This window comes from Musca autumnalis, unplaced genomic scaffold (assembly GCF_047663935.1).
Source record: "Musca autumnalis isolate F117 unplaced genomic scaffold, ASM4766393v1 scaffold_5, whole genome shotgun sequence".
Lineage (NCBI taxonomy): Eukaryota > Metazoa > Arthropoda > Insecta > Diptera > Muscidae > Musca > Musca autumnalis.
This window is the reverse complement of record NW_027412088.1, coordinates 97,729,142-97,746,639: the sequence shown is the minus strand read 5'-3', so window position 1 is coordinate 97,746,639 and position 17,498 is coordinate 97,729,142.

The following is a 17,498-nucleotide window of genomic DNA, read 5'->3' as shown; positions in this document are numbered from 1 at the left end:
ATTGGTGTAGATTGTGCCATTTCTTTTAACGTTTACCTCTCGTATGACCTTTTTCAGCATATGTTGAAGAGATCACACGAAAGGCTGTCTCCTTGTCTGAAAGCTCTTTTGGTATAAATCTGTTCGGAGAGGTTCTTTCCTATTTTAACTAAGGATCGAGTGTCAGTTAAAGTCATTTTACAAAACGGTATGAGCTTTCAGGCATGGCTTGGAATACCTTTGAACGTAGGGGGCGGTGTCGAAGGCTGTTTTATAATCGACAAAAAGGTGGTAGGTGTCGATCTGCATCTCTTGGGTCGTCTCTGGATTTGCCGTAGGATTAATTTCTGGTCAATGGTGGACTTGCCAGGTCTAATGCCACATTGGTATGGTCAAGTTAGTTCGCTGATAATAGGCTTTAGTCGTTTGCACAATATCTCTGACACTATCTTGTAGGCAATAGAAATAAGACTTATGTCCAATCGTCGGGTACGCGTTCTTCCTGCCACATGTTGCTAACTAGCTGATCCATACACCTTATCAGCGTGTCACCTCCGATTTTGAATCGGCTCCTACTGCCTTATTATTCTTCAGCCGGTTTACCATCTTCTGGTATTGGATATGTGGTATCTTCGTCGTCTTTGGTACTATTAGATACCAACAGTTTGGAAAAGTGCTCTTTTCATAATCTTAGCACACTATCTGTATCTGTCGAGGTTTGGAGTCAATAGCAAGGAGATATCGATACCTGCCAAAACCTCGACTATCTGTAATTATCGGCGCCAGATACGATGTCAAAAAGGACTACTCAAACGTCAAATCATTCTGTCAAAACAATCTATCATCATCTGTTAACCTTTGAAGCAGAATCAGCAACTTTGCCGCAAAAGAATAATTTATAAAATAAATAAAACCAAAGTTCAGACCGCCTGCGTCTATTAAACTAAGTGTTTCATTTAACCTACACCACCAATTTCCTAATAGCAACACGTAAGTATCGCCTGAATACTTGTTGTGTTGTCTATATTCATTGAAGTGCTGTTGTTGTTCGTCTTTGGACAACAATTAATTTCGGCTCTAAAACTACTCTGTAGATTTAGAACCCCTACAAGTCCATACGCCTGTATCGGAACTTGTACATGGTCCTTCGAAGCCTTTAAAACGAATCGGCTGATTTGCCAAAAACACAAAATATTTTTAAATTTGTTTGAAAAAAATTAAGAAATTCTGCCCATATTCTGTGTCTGAATGTGGCGCCTTTTGCATTTTTTGTTGTACACACAAACACAGTAGTGAACAAATAAACACAGCAAATTGAAATAAAAGGAAAGAATCGCAGATTTGTCAGTGTATTAATCAGATTTAAAACATACAAAAACATAATTTGTTTATTAAAAAAAAAATCATTTTCACTCATCACTTTTTCACATCATTTTGTTTTATTTTGTTTTCATTTCCTCATTTACAACATATAAACAAGTATTGCCATACGTTTATGTTGTATAGATAAATCTGTCACTTATCACTTGTTGCCACATCGATCGTTTGGTGTGCTGAGAAAAGTAAAGTAGTAAACGACGTAACGTAAAGTTGCCTGACGTAACGTATCAAATATAGCACGGTTAGTGAATCCGTAAAATATAATAAAAACCACATAATTTTATATAAAAATAAAATAAATTCAATAAAAATATATATACTTACATATAAAACAGTAACAAATAACATAAAAATTTTCAAATAAATAAAAATATATTTTTCAACAAAATTTAAAAATTTTTAAATTTTCATTGAAAAAGCCCAAGTTTTTACGTCAAACATAAAAATCCTACAGAATTAACTTCATTTATTTATTTTTAATAAATAAATTGAAAGTTAAAGTTTGATTGTACAAAACAAAAGAATAATATTAATAAATAATAACAATTAAATTATAAAACATTAAATAATACAATTCAATAAATACAATAATAATATAAATTAAAACAGGAAATAAATCAATATTAGTATCAAAATGGATTCAAAAGCCTGTGCTAAATTTGAATATGAAACTGATAGCCTTATTCAAACGTGCAAAAAACTGGGAAAAACTCCAGAGAAAGATCTTTCAGATTCTTTGATAGAAACGAAGTTAGAATCAGTTGATGAAGATTGGCACAATGTACGCAGTGAATTTGAATGTGTCTTTTTTGTAGAAACAGAAGATGAGGAAGATAAAAAATATAAATTGAAAGCCAAAAAGATGTTTGAGTCCGTCAGAGACATGTATCAAACGACGAAGGCCAATTTATTAGAAATATTGAAAAATAGAAAAGACAAAAATCAAAATAATACCGCTAGAGGCGAAGTTACAAATCCGTCACTATTTCACAGCTCAGCTGCTTTTGATATGTCGGAAATTTGTATTAAAGTGCCACCTTGTGACACTCAAGACTTCTACGGAAGTTATGAAGAATGGCCAACATTTAGAGATATGTTTACGGCCATATATGGTAATCATCCCAGACTCACTTCTGCCCAAAAACTATATTATTTGAAAAATAAAACCAAGGGCGAAGCTGGGAGAATTGTAGATCGGTACCCTTTATGTGATCAAAATTTTTCGTTAGCGTGGGAAGCATTATCATTGCGATACGAAAATCTAAGAGTATTAGTGGATAACCAATTGAAAATTTTATTCAATCTTTCGCCAGCAAAGGTTGAATCTAGTGAAGATATAAAGAGAATTCAATCCACAGTTAGCGACTGTCTAGCTATTTTGAAGGCACACAATGTAAAAGTGGATCAGTGGGATCCGATATTAATTTATTTGTGTTCAACCAAACTTCCGATTGAAACTTTGACTCTTTGGGAACAATCGCTCGAATCACATTCAGAGCTACCCAAATGGTCTCAAATGGAAGATTTCCTAAGAAACAGGCATCGAGTTCTTGAGCGAATCGATAGTCTGAGAAGACAAGTACCTCCGACCAATGAATACGAATTTACAGCGCATCAAAATGCGCATACGACACTATCTAATGGATGTGTCATGTGTGGTAAAAACCACATACTAAAGAACTGTGTGAGATTTAATAATATGTCAGTGAATGAAAGAATTGAATTTTCACGTGAGAATTGTTTGTGTAATAATTGTCTTAAAAGTGGACATGTAACACAAGAATGTTTTAGTATGCATAGATGCTTATATTGCAAGAAGAAGCATCATACAAAGTTGCATATTGGGAATGTGCCACAATTTCCAACGAGTACGAACTCACCAACGCGTGGTTCTCAAAGTCCTCGATCGGAGGCAAGTATGCAAATAGTATCACATGTCACGACAGATGACATGCCTTGTACTTCCAATAATGCCGCCCAAAGCTCTAATGTAGAAACGCATTTATCAATTAGTGATGATGATGTTTTGTTACCAACGGCGCTTGTAAAAATCAAACACGCCGGAAAAACTTTCACTGCAAGAGCTTTAATTGATACAGGATCTAAACGATCTTTTATAACAGACAAAATAGTGAAACGAATCGGTATTAGAACAGTAGAATCTAATGTTAATATAAGTGGACTTACTGGTTCTATGGTTGCACATAGTAATGAAATGTGTAACATTACTTTGTGTGGAAATATGGGTAACTACAATATAAAAGCAAATGTCATAGTAATGCAAAATGTGACTAGTTCAATTCCAACTAAGTCACATAATATGTTAAATATGAGAGAAGTTGACAACTTACAACTTGCTGACCCAGGATTTCTAAAGTCGGATCAAGTTGATATATTAATCGGCAGTGATTTGATACCATCCATTATATTAAATGGAACTAAAAGGAATGTACTTGGGAGCATGATAGCTCAAAATTCCATCTTCGGATGGTATATTTATGGTCCTTTAATTAACAATAACAACAACTTTGAAACAAATGTAAAAGTGAACAAGAGAAAATGTAACAATATGTTATTACGGAAAAGATAGATACGATGTGAACAAGTCCTTTCGACTGTATTGGAACTTGTGTATAAGAAATTGTAACAAAATGATAAAAGTGATGTCGAAAAGGATGTAGTGTATAGAAGCCAAATATGGTATGTTCATTAGCGATTGCACCAGTAAGTGCTGAAGTGATGAAGAATATAGATAGAGATGAAGAGTGTATATGACAGATTTTGTCCCTTGTGGCAACAATGATTCAAAACGTTCAAAACGGATCTAGAGTCGTTGATACATTAACTGGTGGTTAGGTATTGGCAAATCACCCATGTAATGAGAAGAAATTTGAAGAGTTTATGTCACTAGAAGTGAAAATTGAAATTCGTAGATCATATAATAATGCTTCTACTCTGAAGATGCAAGTACTAGAGGTGCCTGCAAAGTAAATAAATATACTGATATCCACTAGAGGTGGCTATCAAACAAGATAAAAATGACCAATAAAAAAAAAAAAAAAAAGATCGAAGATCAGATAAAAAAAAATAAATAAAAATAATATAAAAAATGAAAAGAACAAGGTGGTAATTTCAAAGGAATTTCAACATATAAAACAAATTCTTTCATGAGCCACTAGAGGTGCCTCATTAAAATTTCAATAAAAAATGCCAAGAAATTTTTTTAGTAAATGATCCAATTATGGAAATAACTACAAGAGGTTGAGAATTGATTGCTTAAAACAAAAAATGGTTTCGCTTTAGCCAGAAAAGCTAAAAAAAAAAATCTTTGGTTTACAAAACACAGAAATAAAAGTTGATTAGAAAAATGAAAATTATGACCACTAGAGGTGAAAATTGAAATGAAAGAAATACTTTCAAGAGCCCATTGGCAAATGATTTCGCTTCAGCCAAAAAACGTAATAAAACATTTGGTTTAGCAAATATGTATTAAAATGTGTACCATATGGAGTATGGTGCTCTTTTTTCTGCTTCAATGTTATTTCAGAGGCATATAAAGATATGGAACCCAGGAGCAATATATCAAAATTGGCTATACTTTGGAAACATTGGCTGTTGTCGTCTAAAGATCAAACACGAATCCTGTCCATCATGGCATCTCTTATAGGGTGTACGAGAGAACCATTCAGCAACCACATCAACAAAATTATCATCAATGGAAAATTTTTCGGCAAATGCAACAACCACATGCTACTCTTGTTGCCTAACTCCCATTACAAAAACGAGGATTTCGGCTACCAAATATTGCACCCGTGCAAGAGGGGGAGCATGTCGAGGTTTGGAGTCAATAGCAAGGAGATATCGATACCTGCCAAAACCTCGACTATCTGTAATTATCGGCGCCAGATACGATGTCAAAAAGGACTACTCAAACGTCAAATCATTCTGTCAAAACAATCTATCATCATCTGTTAACCTTTGAAGCAGAATCAGCAACTTTGCCGCAAAAGAATAATTTATAAAATAAATAAAACCAAAGTTCAGACCGCCTGCGTCTATTAAACTAAGTGTTTCATTTAACCTACACCACCAATTTCCTAATAGCAACACGTAAGTATCGCCTGAATACTTGTTGTGTTGTCTATATTCATTGAAGTGCTGTTGTTGTTCGTCTTTGGACAACAATTAATTTCGGCTCTAAAACTACTCTGTAGATTTAGAACCCCTACAAGTCCATACGCCTGTATCGGAACTTGTACAGTATCAGTTAGCAAATTACCTTGCTACAGGAGCATGTGCCTGTACCAAAGCCATCAGTTTGATGTGTCACTCTTTGGTAGAATTTACGGACTCAATTTTAGCTCCTGCACATCTCGATTTTTTCACACTCCCGCTTTTCCATCTCTCTTTTTTTGGAAAAGACGTTTCTCCTCTCTCCTTTTCTCCCGATAACTCTCTCGTGCGCTACGCGTTGCAGCTGATTACAGAGTAGCCCTATATGCCGCATTTTTCTCTACAGTAGCAGTAGCTGGCCATACCATGGGTTCCTTGGTGGAGGTCTCTGGAATCCATGTATGGATTTTGCGGCTGTTTGCATGGAGTGGGCAATAATTTGCCATTGTGCTGATATGTTATCGGGACGAGGAGTGCCTTATTAAGCCATTGGGCCAGTTGAGTGGAATATGCTGTGGCTATCTGTTGTGTTTGCAGCTTACCGAAGTCCAATTTCCGTGTTGTGTCTGTTCGTACCTTCATCCAACACGCTCGATGAGTGTGAAAATTTTGCCTTTTAGGGCGAAGAACATTTTTAATATTAATTTTTTAATTAATTAATTTCTCTATGGAATCGAGCTTAATGACCTATGATGCAAGTGAAAAAGGAAAGCCAACGTGATCAATTTGATTTCTTGTTCTTTGATCTGGAGACAGCCAGGTGCCCTTATGGATATCAAGATGCTTAAATCTGGTACTGCTGTTGTTCTATCAGCCATTGTTCGATGTTTCACTATGGAGACTTAATTTCCCGACTGTTGGGCCAAAGATATTCTCCTTTCCATTAAAATCGCCTAGAATCATTTTAACGTCATGGACAGGACAACGGTCATATGTTTCTCCTTAGCGCTCGTAGAATATATCTTTGGTCTTTTCGTCCTTGTCTTCGGTTGGAGCATGAGCGCAGGTAAGGCTAATGTTGAAGAATTTTGCTTTTATCCGTATTGTAGCAAGTCTTTCATTCACTGGGGTGAAGCTGGAGACCAGATGTTTTAACCTCCAACCAACTACAAATCCACAACCAAACTCAGGCTTTGTGTCATGGCAGCTATAATACAGTACGTCACCTTTAGGTGTTGTTGTGACGGCTTTCCCAATCCATCGTACATCCTGTATGGCAGTAATGTCGGCCTTGTACTTCTCAAGTACATCTGTTAATGCGTAAACTGCATATTCTCTATAAAGAGTGCGAACAGATTTGCAGATCATGGTCCTTAAGACGTTTGCGGGGGTCGTCAACTTTAGTGGAGTTTGTTTTTCTTTTCTTTCGTGTTTTCATAGTAGGTTACTTTTTTCTAGGGGAGCCTGGCGCCCAAACCCAAGTTTTTTAACGTTCTTATGGGTGAATGCGCGGCACATGTTAGCTCACTACCTTAAATGTTAAAGCAGGTCAGGACCGTACCTTGGTATCTTCCCCCCCCCCCTATGTCGCCCATTTAAAATTAAAATTGGATATAATCTTCAATATCGGACCATTCTACATAAGTCTAATATAAAAGTTTCGCCAAATTACGATATTTTAAGTGTTTATTTTAACTTAAATAAACCATGTGTACATTAGGGTTATGACTTTTTTACAACCTCATATCCCTGTATCATAGCGTGATGAGTTTTGCCATAAGATTACATAAAATCTTAATTATAAGGTGATTCGGTGAAAAAACCTCACGCACAAAATGATTTTAAAATTTGAATTTATCAACATTATGGACAATTTTTTGAAGTCACTGAAAACAGATATATAATTGAAAATAAACTTTAGAGCCACATGAGATAATTAAAATGACATAAAATTTATTTCTCACTATTTTTCTTCAATTCTGAGAATCGTAATATTTGAATGAAATAAACGTTATTATAGTTATTAGTAGGCTTATATTTATTCATTCGTGCAAAAAAAATAATTTTTTGAAAAAAAATTCATTTCATATATTTTTTCAAAAAATTATGTTTTTTTAAATCGATTTGTGCCTGAACTTTTTTTATATTTCAATGGATTAAACGATAGCATAGTGATTAATAGGCAAAAGTTCATTCATCCCTGCTACAGGAAATCATTTTTGAGGAAAAATGTCAAAAAATCATAACCCTAGTGTACATGGCGTAGCCAGGTATGTGCAGGTGGTGGCAGCTGCCCCCCTAGATCCTTCAAAAAAGTTGTGGAAATTTAGACTGTGATTCAAATGTTAAAAAAATGTTGCAGGTGTTCTGATGTACTATTTTTTATTTTGTGTTGTGAAGAATGGTGTTTATATTTTTATATATATTTTAAATGGGCATAACATCTTATTTAAAATTTATTTTTTCTTTAAAGGGGCGACAACAAGCCCTATCTTTTTAAAAGCGTTAACAAATGGTTAAGTTATTTATAGTGGTTGAAGTGTAAACAAGTAAAAAAGTATCAGTCGGCTTTGCCGACAGAGATATACCCTCAGCCTGTGTATATTGAAACAATTTTTTGTCCAAAATACGTATGTATGTATTTAGGAGGTTTTAAAGATGTTGGGCGTTTGAACCGACAAAAATTTTGATTAGGATTAAAGATCAAAAGTTTTGGGGAAGAGATACTAAAAGGAATGGATCGACATTGACCGTTATGGAAGTGGATCTCCAGCCACAACATATGGTGCCATAGGGGGTTTTTACACTCTTCGGACTGTTTGCTCAAGAAGTATGGATTTGCCCCTAAAAAACTTTTACCATCGTAATTGAGGCAGCGAATGCAAGTTGCTTCAACAAAAATCAAAGTGATTCGATATCAGGTCTTAAAGTGAAGTTATCCGAAATTTCGTGTGGGGGGTACCGGATGGAGTAGACAAATATAGTTCATATTTGAACCTGATCTATGTCTGGTAGATATATTAGGACGTGTAAAGTATGGACCAATTCGAACACTACATTCAAGAGTTACCGTACGAACAATTTTTCCGAACATTTTTGAACTTTTGTGGGGGAGGTACCTGATGGAGTGGACCGATATGGCTTATCTTCAAACTTAATTTATGTTTGGACAAAATATTACTAAGGCCACATTTTGGACAGAATCGGCAGATCCGTTCGAGAGTTATCTTGCGCTCCAACCACCTCACATGGTGTCATAGGGGCTTTTTGCAACTTTCAGGCTATTTTCACAGGAAGTATGGACTTGCCCCTGATGAAACTTGTACAGTCGTATGGAGGGCAGTGAATACTAGTTGCTAAAACAAAAATCAAAGCGATTCGAGAGATGGCCCTAAACTGAACTTTTCCAAAATTTTGTGTGGGAGGTACCCGAAGGAGTGGACCTATTGAGACAATATTGAAACCTCATATAACTCTGGTAGAAAGTTTACGCTATACAAAGTATGGACCAACTCGGTCACTCCCTTCAAGAGTTATCGTGCGCACAAACTTTCCGAACATTTTCGTACTTTTGTGGGGGAGGTACCGGAAGGAGTGGACCGATGTAGCTCATCTTCGAACTTAAACTAAGATTGGGCAAAATATTACGAAAGCCAAATTTTGAACCGAATCGGTTTATCCGTTCGAGAGTTATCGTGCGCTCCAGCCAGCAGGACAGACAGACAGACGGAGAGACAGACGGACGGACATGGCTAGATCGACTCCGAATTGTCTGAAACACATTTCGTCCAAACATACTTGGGGTCTAAAACCATTATTTCGAGGAGGCACATTTTCATCGTATCAAAGTGTATATACCCTCCTTAGCCTAAAGGCTGAGGGTATAAAAACGCATTAAAAACAGAAAAATGCTTTTCCTCGTGCAGTAGCCTGCTTAGTAGATATCAAACAGTATAATTTATTTATATTTACTAGGGGAGCCGCGCGAACTTCGTCTCGCAGTTTGTTAGGTACAGAACTTTATGGCTTTGGTTCAAACCTATAATACTATTATTGATATCACCTTTTTTAGGTCGATCTTTGAAGCAGATGCACATTAGACAATTGTACTTTCGCCAATTGTCAATTTGGCGAAGAGAGAAGGTACTGAGAGGCAAAGTGTTTCTATTTTCCTCGACTCTCTCTTCTATAAACTGACAATAGCCGCGAAAAAATTAGGTAACTCTAAATCGGAACTAAGATATATTTTTTAAGCAAATAACACGTTTTGCGATATAAATAAAAATATTTGGTAGCGCAGTTGAAACAAAATAATATCATAAAGCCCTCCACGTTTCATAATCGATGGTTTTCTGCAATTCTTGTTTCGACCACTGAACACGATATTTCACTAAAGCAATTGAATATGAATTTGAATTTAATGCTGAATATAGTGCTTATTTAAATTTGCGTTTTAATCAATTAACCTATTTACCCATTTTGATCCGTTCGTGTGGAGTTATTTTTTGTTCATTTTTTTTCTCCCATCGGACGCCTCCCCAGGTGGTGGATAGGGGAACGCTCATCAGATATGGCGGGTACCGCAAAAATAAAATATGCGGGGCGAACCAAAAAAAAAAAAGGAAAACAAAGGCAGCGTCTGATCAACAGTTGGCGGCAGCAAACAGCGTCTGAATTCCAGGAGGAGCGGCTGAATTGAAGAAGGAAAACTACAAACCCTTTAGAAGGCAACGGGAAACCACTAAAGTAACATCCCTAGAAAATCATACAAATGCAATGGATATAAGAAATAACACACGGCCCTCAGTCTCCGGCCAATCGAGGGTGCTAAGAATCCCCGGAGGTAAAAATAAAACAAACATAAATATCGGAACTTGGAATGTAAGAAGTCTTTACGAACCAGGAAAACTAAACAATACCATACACGAAATGAAAAGAATGAAGATAGATATACTAGGAATCAGTGAAACATGGTGGACCGAAAGTGGCGAATTTAGATCACAGAATACGAAAGTATATCATTCGGGAAGCAACGAGGGTGTTCACAGGAGAGGTGTTGCAATCATTGTAGAGAATAAAATAGCCGATTGTGTAAATGGATACATCCCATTATCGTAAAGAGTGATGATGATAAAAATATGTGCCAAACCACTTAATATAAATATTATCCAGGTCTATGCACCTACGTGTGATGCAAATAACGATGAAATAGAAACATTTTACAACGATGTTGAACAACTTATGAAAATGACAAAGCCACATGAGATCACGATTATCCAAGGAGATTTTAACGCCAAAGTGGGACAAATAGAAACAACCGATGTTACGGGAAAATTCGGACTAGGCACCAGAAATGAAAGAGGGGACAGGCTTATACAATTTTGCCAAGAGCACAAAATGAAAATAGCCAATACTCTATTCTGCCATCACCAAAGACGACTGTATACATGGAGATCGCCACAAGACAGTAGAGAAAATCCTGTTAGAAATCAAATCGACTATATAATAATAAATCGACGATACTGTTCTTGTGTTTTGAAATGTTCCACATATCCCGGAGCTGACGTCCCCTCTGACCATAACCTCCTATTATGTAAAATTCGCATAAAGTTGGGAATGCCGAGGAAAAAGAACCAAAAAAGCAAACCTGATGTAGAAAAACTGAAGGATCCATCAATAAAACAAATGGTAAAAGAATATATGAACTTAATAGTGTCAACAGAGAATACACTGAAGATTTGTGGGACAAAATGAAAACAATTTTTAAAACAACCACAAATATCCTAGGAACAAAAGCAAACCAAAAGGAAGAATCCTGGATCACAGCAGAGATTCTAGAACTCCGCGAAAAACGAAAAATATACAAAAACAGCAACTACGAAACTTATTGGGAAATAAACCAAAAAATTAAAAACGCCACAAGAGCTGCAAAGAACGCCCAGTTAAACAAACAATGCGAAGAAATTGAAAAGTTACAGAGATTACATGACGACTTCAACTTACACAAAAAATTAAAAGAAGCATCCGGAATATACCGGAAAACTCATCCCGCTCTACTCATAGATGAAAACAAAAAAGCTATTTTCGAGACAGAAGAAAGAAAGTGTGTTTGGTACAAATATATTAAAACGACATTTACTGATGATGAAAGACCAGAAAATAACAGTATCACCGAATCGGACATGACAGGAAACCCGATCACCGAAGACGAAATTAAATCGGCAATCCAATCAATGAAAGATAAAAAAGCCGCCGGCCCTGATGAAGTACCCGCTGAAATTCTGAAATTAATGGAAGATAACAACATTCAGCTACTGTTGAAACTCTGCAATCATATTTATGACACAGGACAATACCCAAATGACTGGCTAAAGTCCACGTTTATAGCTATACCAAAAAAAGCAAATGCCCGAACATGCGGTGATTACAGACTCATTAGTCTAATGTGCCATGTCCTAAAAATATTCATTAAAATACTACACAAAAGAATATACCCCAAGTGTGAGGCATATATGGGGAAGACACAATTCGGCTTTAAAGAAGGCATGGGAACGCGAGAAGCACTGTTAAGTATTCAAGTCCTTATCCAAAAATGCAGAGATGTCCAAAAAGATATTTTCTTATGTTTCGTCGACTACGAAAAAGCCTTCGACACGGTCAGGCATGAAAAATTGATGGAAATTTTGATTGATACCGGTATAGCAGAAAAGGAAATAAGATGCATAAAAAACCTTTATTGGCAGCAAACTGCAAATATTCAAGTCGATGGAGAACTTAGTGACACTGTATTAATATCCAAAGGCGTTAGACAAGGATGCATCCTTTCACCATTATTATTCAAAATATATTCCAATAAAATATTTCAAGAAGCAGTAGAAAACGAACAAATTGGTGTAAGGCTAAACTACTCTGAAGTAATAAATAATATACGATACGCTGACGACACAACATTAATTGCCAGTAGTCTACATGGCCTACAGAGACTAGTTACCTTACTCAATGAAAAAAGCGAATTTTACGGCCTAAAAATAAATATTAAGAAGACGAAATATACGGTAATAAGTAGGAGAAATAACCAAAACAGCACATCGCTCATAATAAAAAATGATGAAATAGAACGGGTAAGGAACTTTAAATACCTCGGGGTCCTCATAAATGACCAATGGGATGCGTCAAAGGAAATAATGTGCCGAATTGAAGTAGCCAGACAAACTTTTTTCAAATATTATAAAACATTAACAAGTCATGACATCAACATTGCAACGAAGATGCGATTTATTAAATGCTACATATGGTCCACTTTACTTTATGCTGCCGAAATATGGACATTAAAATCAACGGACGAAAATAAATTGAACGCGTTTGAAATATGGATTTATCGCAGAACTCTAAAAATTCCATGGACAGAGCGTGTACCAAATGAAGAAGTGCTACGAAGAATGCACACAGAACGACAGCTGCTTGCCACCATAAAAAGCAGGAAAACATCTTATTTCGGACACGTAATGAGAAACGAAAAATACTCAATCATCCAGAACATAATAAAATGCCAAATTGAGGGAAAAAGGCCAAGAGGAAGAAGAGAAATGTCATGGATAAAAAATATTCTAAATTGGACAAATACGCCAGATGAGAACAACCTTATAAATGCTGCGAGGAATAGAGAACTCACCATTGCAGAATAAATTTACACAATAGATATTAAATATACATCTAAAATATTCAATTTGTAATTGTATGATCGCCAAAATCCGAATACGGATCGGCAAATAAAGAAGAAGAAGATCCGATCGTTATCAGGTGACCACCTTCGTCTGTTTGTATACCTTCCACCATAGTATGGAGGGTATATTTAGTTTGTTTTTGTGTTAGTAACACATCGAACTAATCATTTGCACATATATTCTTGATCAGGATAAAATTCTAAGACGATCTAGCCATGACCGTCTGTCTGACCGTCTGTTGTAATCACTCTAGCTTTCGCAATAATTAAGCTAGAGCGCTATATTTTTGCACCCGAGCGGCTTTTTTCCATAAGCAGGTCAAGTTCGAAGATGGGTTATATCGGAACACTTTTTGGTATAGCCCCCATATAACGCTACCTACCTATTTTCGGTATTTTGGGGATTTTAACTACATTTTTTGACCGAAAATCCTGTAATTTCACGTTTGGGGTTCCCAGTGGTCACAAAACATCTCCACAAAGAACTGTCAACATAGGTCCATGTTTTGGTATAGCCTCCATATAACGGTACCTCCCGATTATCGGTATTTTGAGGATATTAGCTAAAATTTTTAACCGAACTACTTGTAATTTGACAGTTGAGGTTCCTAGTAATCACAAAACATCTCCACCAAAAACTGTCAACATAGGTTCATGTTTTGGTAGAGCCCCAATATAACGGTACCTCCCGATTTTCTGTATTTTGGGGATTTTAATTACATTTCTTGACCGAACTATCTGTAATTTCATGTTTGGGGTTCCCAAAGTATATCCACTAAAAACAGTCAAGGTCCATGTTTTGCTATAGCCCCCATATAGCGGTACCTCCCGATTTTTGGTATTTTGATTATTTTAGCTAAAATTTTTGATCGAACTACCTGTAATTTGACCGTTGAGGTTTCTAGTAATCACAAAATATCTCCACCAAAAACTGTCAACATAGGTCCATGTTTAGGTGCAGCCCCCTATATAACAGTACCTCTCGATTTTCACTTTGATATAGCCCCATATAAGGTTCCTTCTCGATTGAATACATTTTTTATGTTTTCTACCTTATTTAGGTATCAGAGGTCACAAAATATGTTCGTCTAAAATCGTGGACAGGAAAGAATAACATTATTCCGTTTTAGTTCAGAATATTTTATGGTGGAGGGTATAAAAGTTCGGCCCGGCCGAACTTAACGCTTTTTTACTTATTTTTTCTGACTTCTCTATTTAATGCGATCTCCCGAATTCTACTTGCACTGCAAATTCGGTATTAGATGCAATGGCTCTGGTAACATGGACAGAGCTATTCTATTAGTTGTCGTTCTTTGTGTGTTTCGGATGCTTGAAGTCTTGTCACACTAACACGTGACTGTTGCCCATTGCTTGGTCACCCTATATTTAATTTCGACGTAAATAACATAGTCAAATTAACATCACAAACTAATTAACGATTAATAAGTATTTACCTACTAATGTTGCCGTAAAAGAATACTTGTCAGCGACCAAAAAATAAACTCCAGTACCTCCGATTTCTTGTTTTTTTTCAACTTTGAATATCAATCATCCTTTTTTCGAATGACATACATACAGTGTACCAACAGTACCAATGTACATATGTATGTTTGTATGTATGTATTTGGCCGTTTGTAATTGCCTTCCAGCTCTGCGGGAATTAAATTGATTGAATTCATACTCCTTTTACAGTGGGGACATCATTTTTTGTATCATGACAGAATCTAAACAGTAACAAAATATACCTGGTACAGCTTAAATATTATACCGCATATATCGAAAGTTTATCTTTCGAAGATGTTGCCACAACTGCACTTCCAATGAAATTACCTCGGAGCTCTTGATGTTTCAATTAACCCACCAATTTTGTGGATTTGTACCTTTTTCCTCAAAACTGTGGAAACCACTTTTGGCATTATCATCTTAGTCTTTTCAATCGGTATCTGACCGAAACCACCACTAATCTTTACAAACTCTAAACTAAGCCCTTTTAACCATTTTTCGCCGTTAATTTCCTAAAAAGTCGCTTGAAAATAAATGAAAATCGATTTGATTGTGAATAAAAAATTCTATACAACTTTCAAAAATTGACAAAACAAAGACGTACAATGGACCCTCACAGTAGGTGCAAATACAATTTTCGCCAAAAACTGTCCAAATAAGTGCCAAGATTTACTCCAAACGCGAAGCTCGATAGAAATTTGTGGAAAAATTGACTTTATTGAAAAAATATTTTTGAAAATTTTTCACAAATTTTCGCGATTTTTTTAGGTTTTATCGCAGATGAAAGTGTATATACCTTCGTTAGCATAAATGCTGAGGGCATAAATAAATTCTATTTTTAGAACAGTTGAGGTGAAATATTGTTTTCAATTTCAACACATTTCATATTTATACCCTACACCACCTTGTGGTAAGGGGTATTATGTATTTGAGCATTAGTTTGTAACATGAAAAGGGTAACGAGATGGACCCATAGTTTCTTTTAGGGATATACATATTATAACTTTCTGAGTCGATTTACGCATGTCCGCCTGTCTGTCCATGTATTTTTGTAAACAAGGTAAAGGTCGCATTTATTGTCCGATTCGCATGAAAATTGGGGAAGATAGTTTTTGTGGCCAAATGACGAACGCTATTTATTTTGGTACAAATCCTCTCAGATTTGGATATAGCCCCCATATACATATATTTTCGCCCGATTTGAGGCATTTGGTGCACCAAACACGCAATTTCTGTCCGATTTTGATGCAATTCGGTACTTGTGACGGAATTACGTCTAGGAATAAGTGTGCCAAATAATATAGAAATCGGTTCAGATTTAGATATAGCTGTCATAATATTATCGGCCGATTTTAGATATTTGATGCACGAAACACGCTATATATGTCCAATTTTGATGAAATTTGGAATATGTGACGGAATTTGGTATAGAAATCTGTTCAGATTTGGATTTAGCTCCCATATATATTTTACATATTCCCAGAGGTGTAGGGTAGGTATTATATAGTCGGCCCCGCCCGACTTTGATCCTTTCTTTACTGGTTTTATTTAATTTTATTTCGCTCTCTGCTGGAATGGATCATGCGAACTTCGGATTTGTAGCCGAACACACTACACACTCGGCCACGCTACGAGCATTAACAAACATGTGCACGAACATCTGTTCTTTATTTTGTCAACAAAAAGCTCCCGTACCGACAATGAGCATTGAACACACAAACCTAGGGTTTTTAGTCGGACAGACACGCTCTGTACCACAGTACTCATAACTTCCCAGCAAAATTGAATGGAAGTGATTCCATGTGAAATCATGATTTCACTGGTTCTTTTGCATGAGTGCGAAAGGAGTCGTGAAAGATCCGATCTTTTTCATCGAATTTTCATGAGTGCAATTGAAGTCGTGAAAGATCCGATCTTTTTCATCGAATTTTCATGAGTGAAATTGAAGTGGTGAAATATCCGATCTTTGTCATAATATTGTCATGAGTTTAAATAAATTGATAAGTACCCGCACAATAAATTATCAAATACTTATGTACCCGAATAATTGTGTACTTGCAGAAGTAATTGTTAAAATGAAAATAAAAGTCAGATGAAAGTGATCGATAGTGGCAAAATTTATATACTTTAATTAAAAATACAATGTAAATTGATATAAAACAAAAGAAAAATATATTTTGTGTTCGGAAACCTGTTTCGCTTTGTGGATATTAAAAAGAAGTATGAAAAAGACCCGGTCTATAAACCACGAGCTCCACCAGCCGACCAACACCGATATAGTAAAATATATCGAGCTGCAATTATTGGGTTGGCTGGGCCATGTCAGCAGGATGGATAAAGATGCCACCGGTATATTAACATGAGTCATTTGACGTTACGCCACCCGAGGGAAGAACAAAACTCCAATGGAAAGATCAAGTTCAATATGATATCACAAAACATGGCATCCAAAGTTAGAGAAGCAAAGTAGAAGATCGGTAAAATAGGTATAAAAGAGACCATAACGTGGTAACTATTACATATTTTAGATTCCCAAACGATGAGCTTGGTTCAGAGATTGACACATAATTTATCGAATATTGGAAAAACGGAACCCCCCAAGTTGAAAGAAGTATCTTGCAGCCATCGGAAGAGATAAATATGATATTGCAGATTAATATAATATATAATTTTGAAAATTACATACAAAATAAAGAAAAATAACATCTGGCGATACAAATCATCTGCGCATTGTATTCTTATTAATTCAACAAATTACATAATTGTATTGCGAATTTTATTTCTGATTGGCAAAAATCCG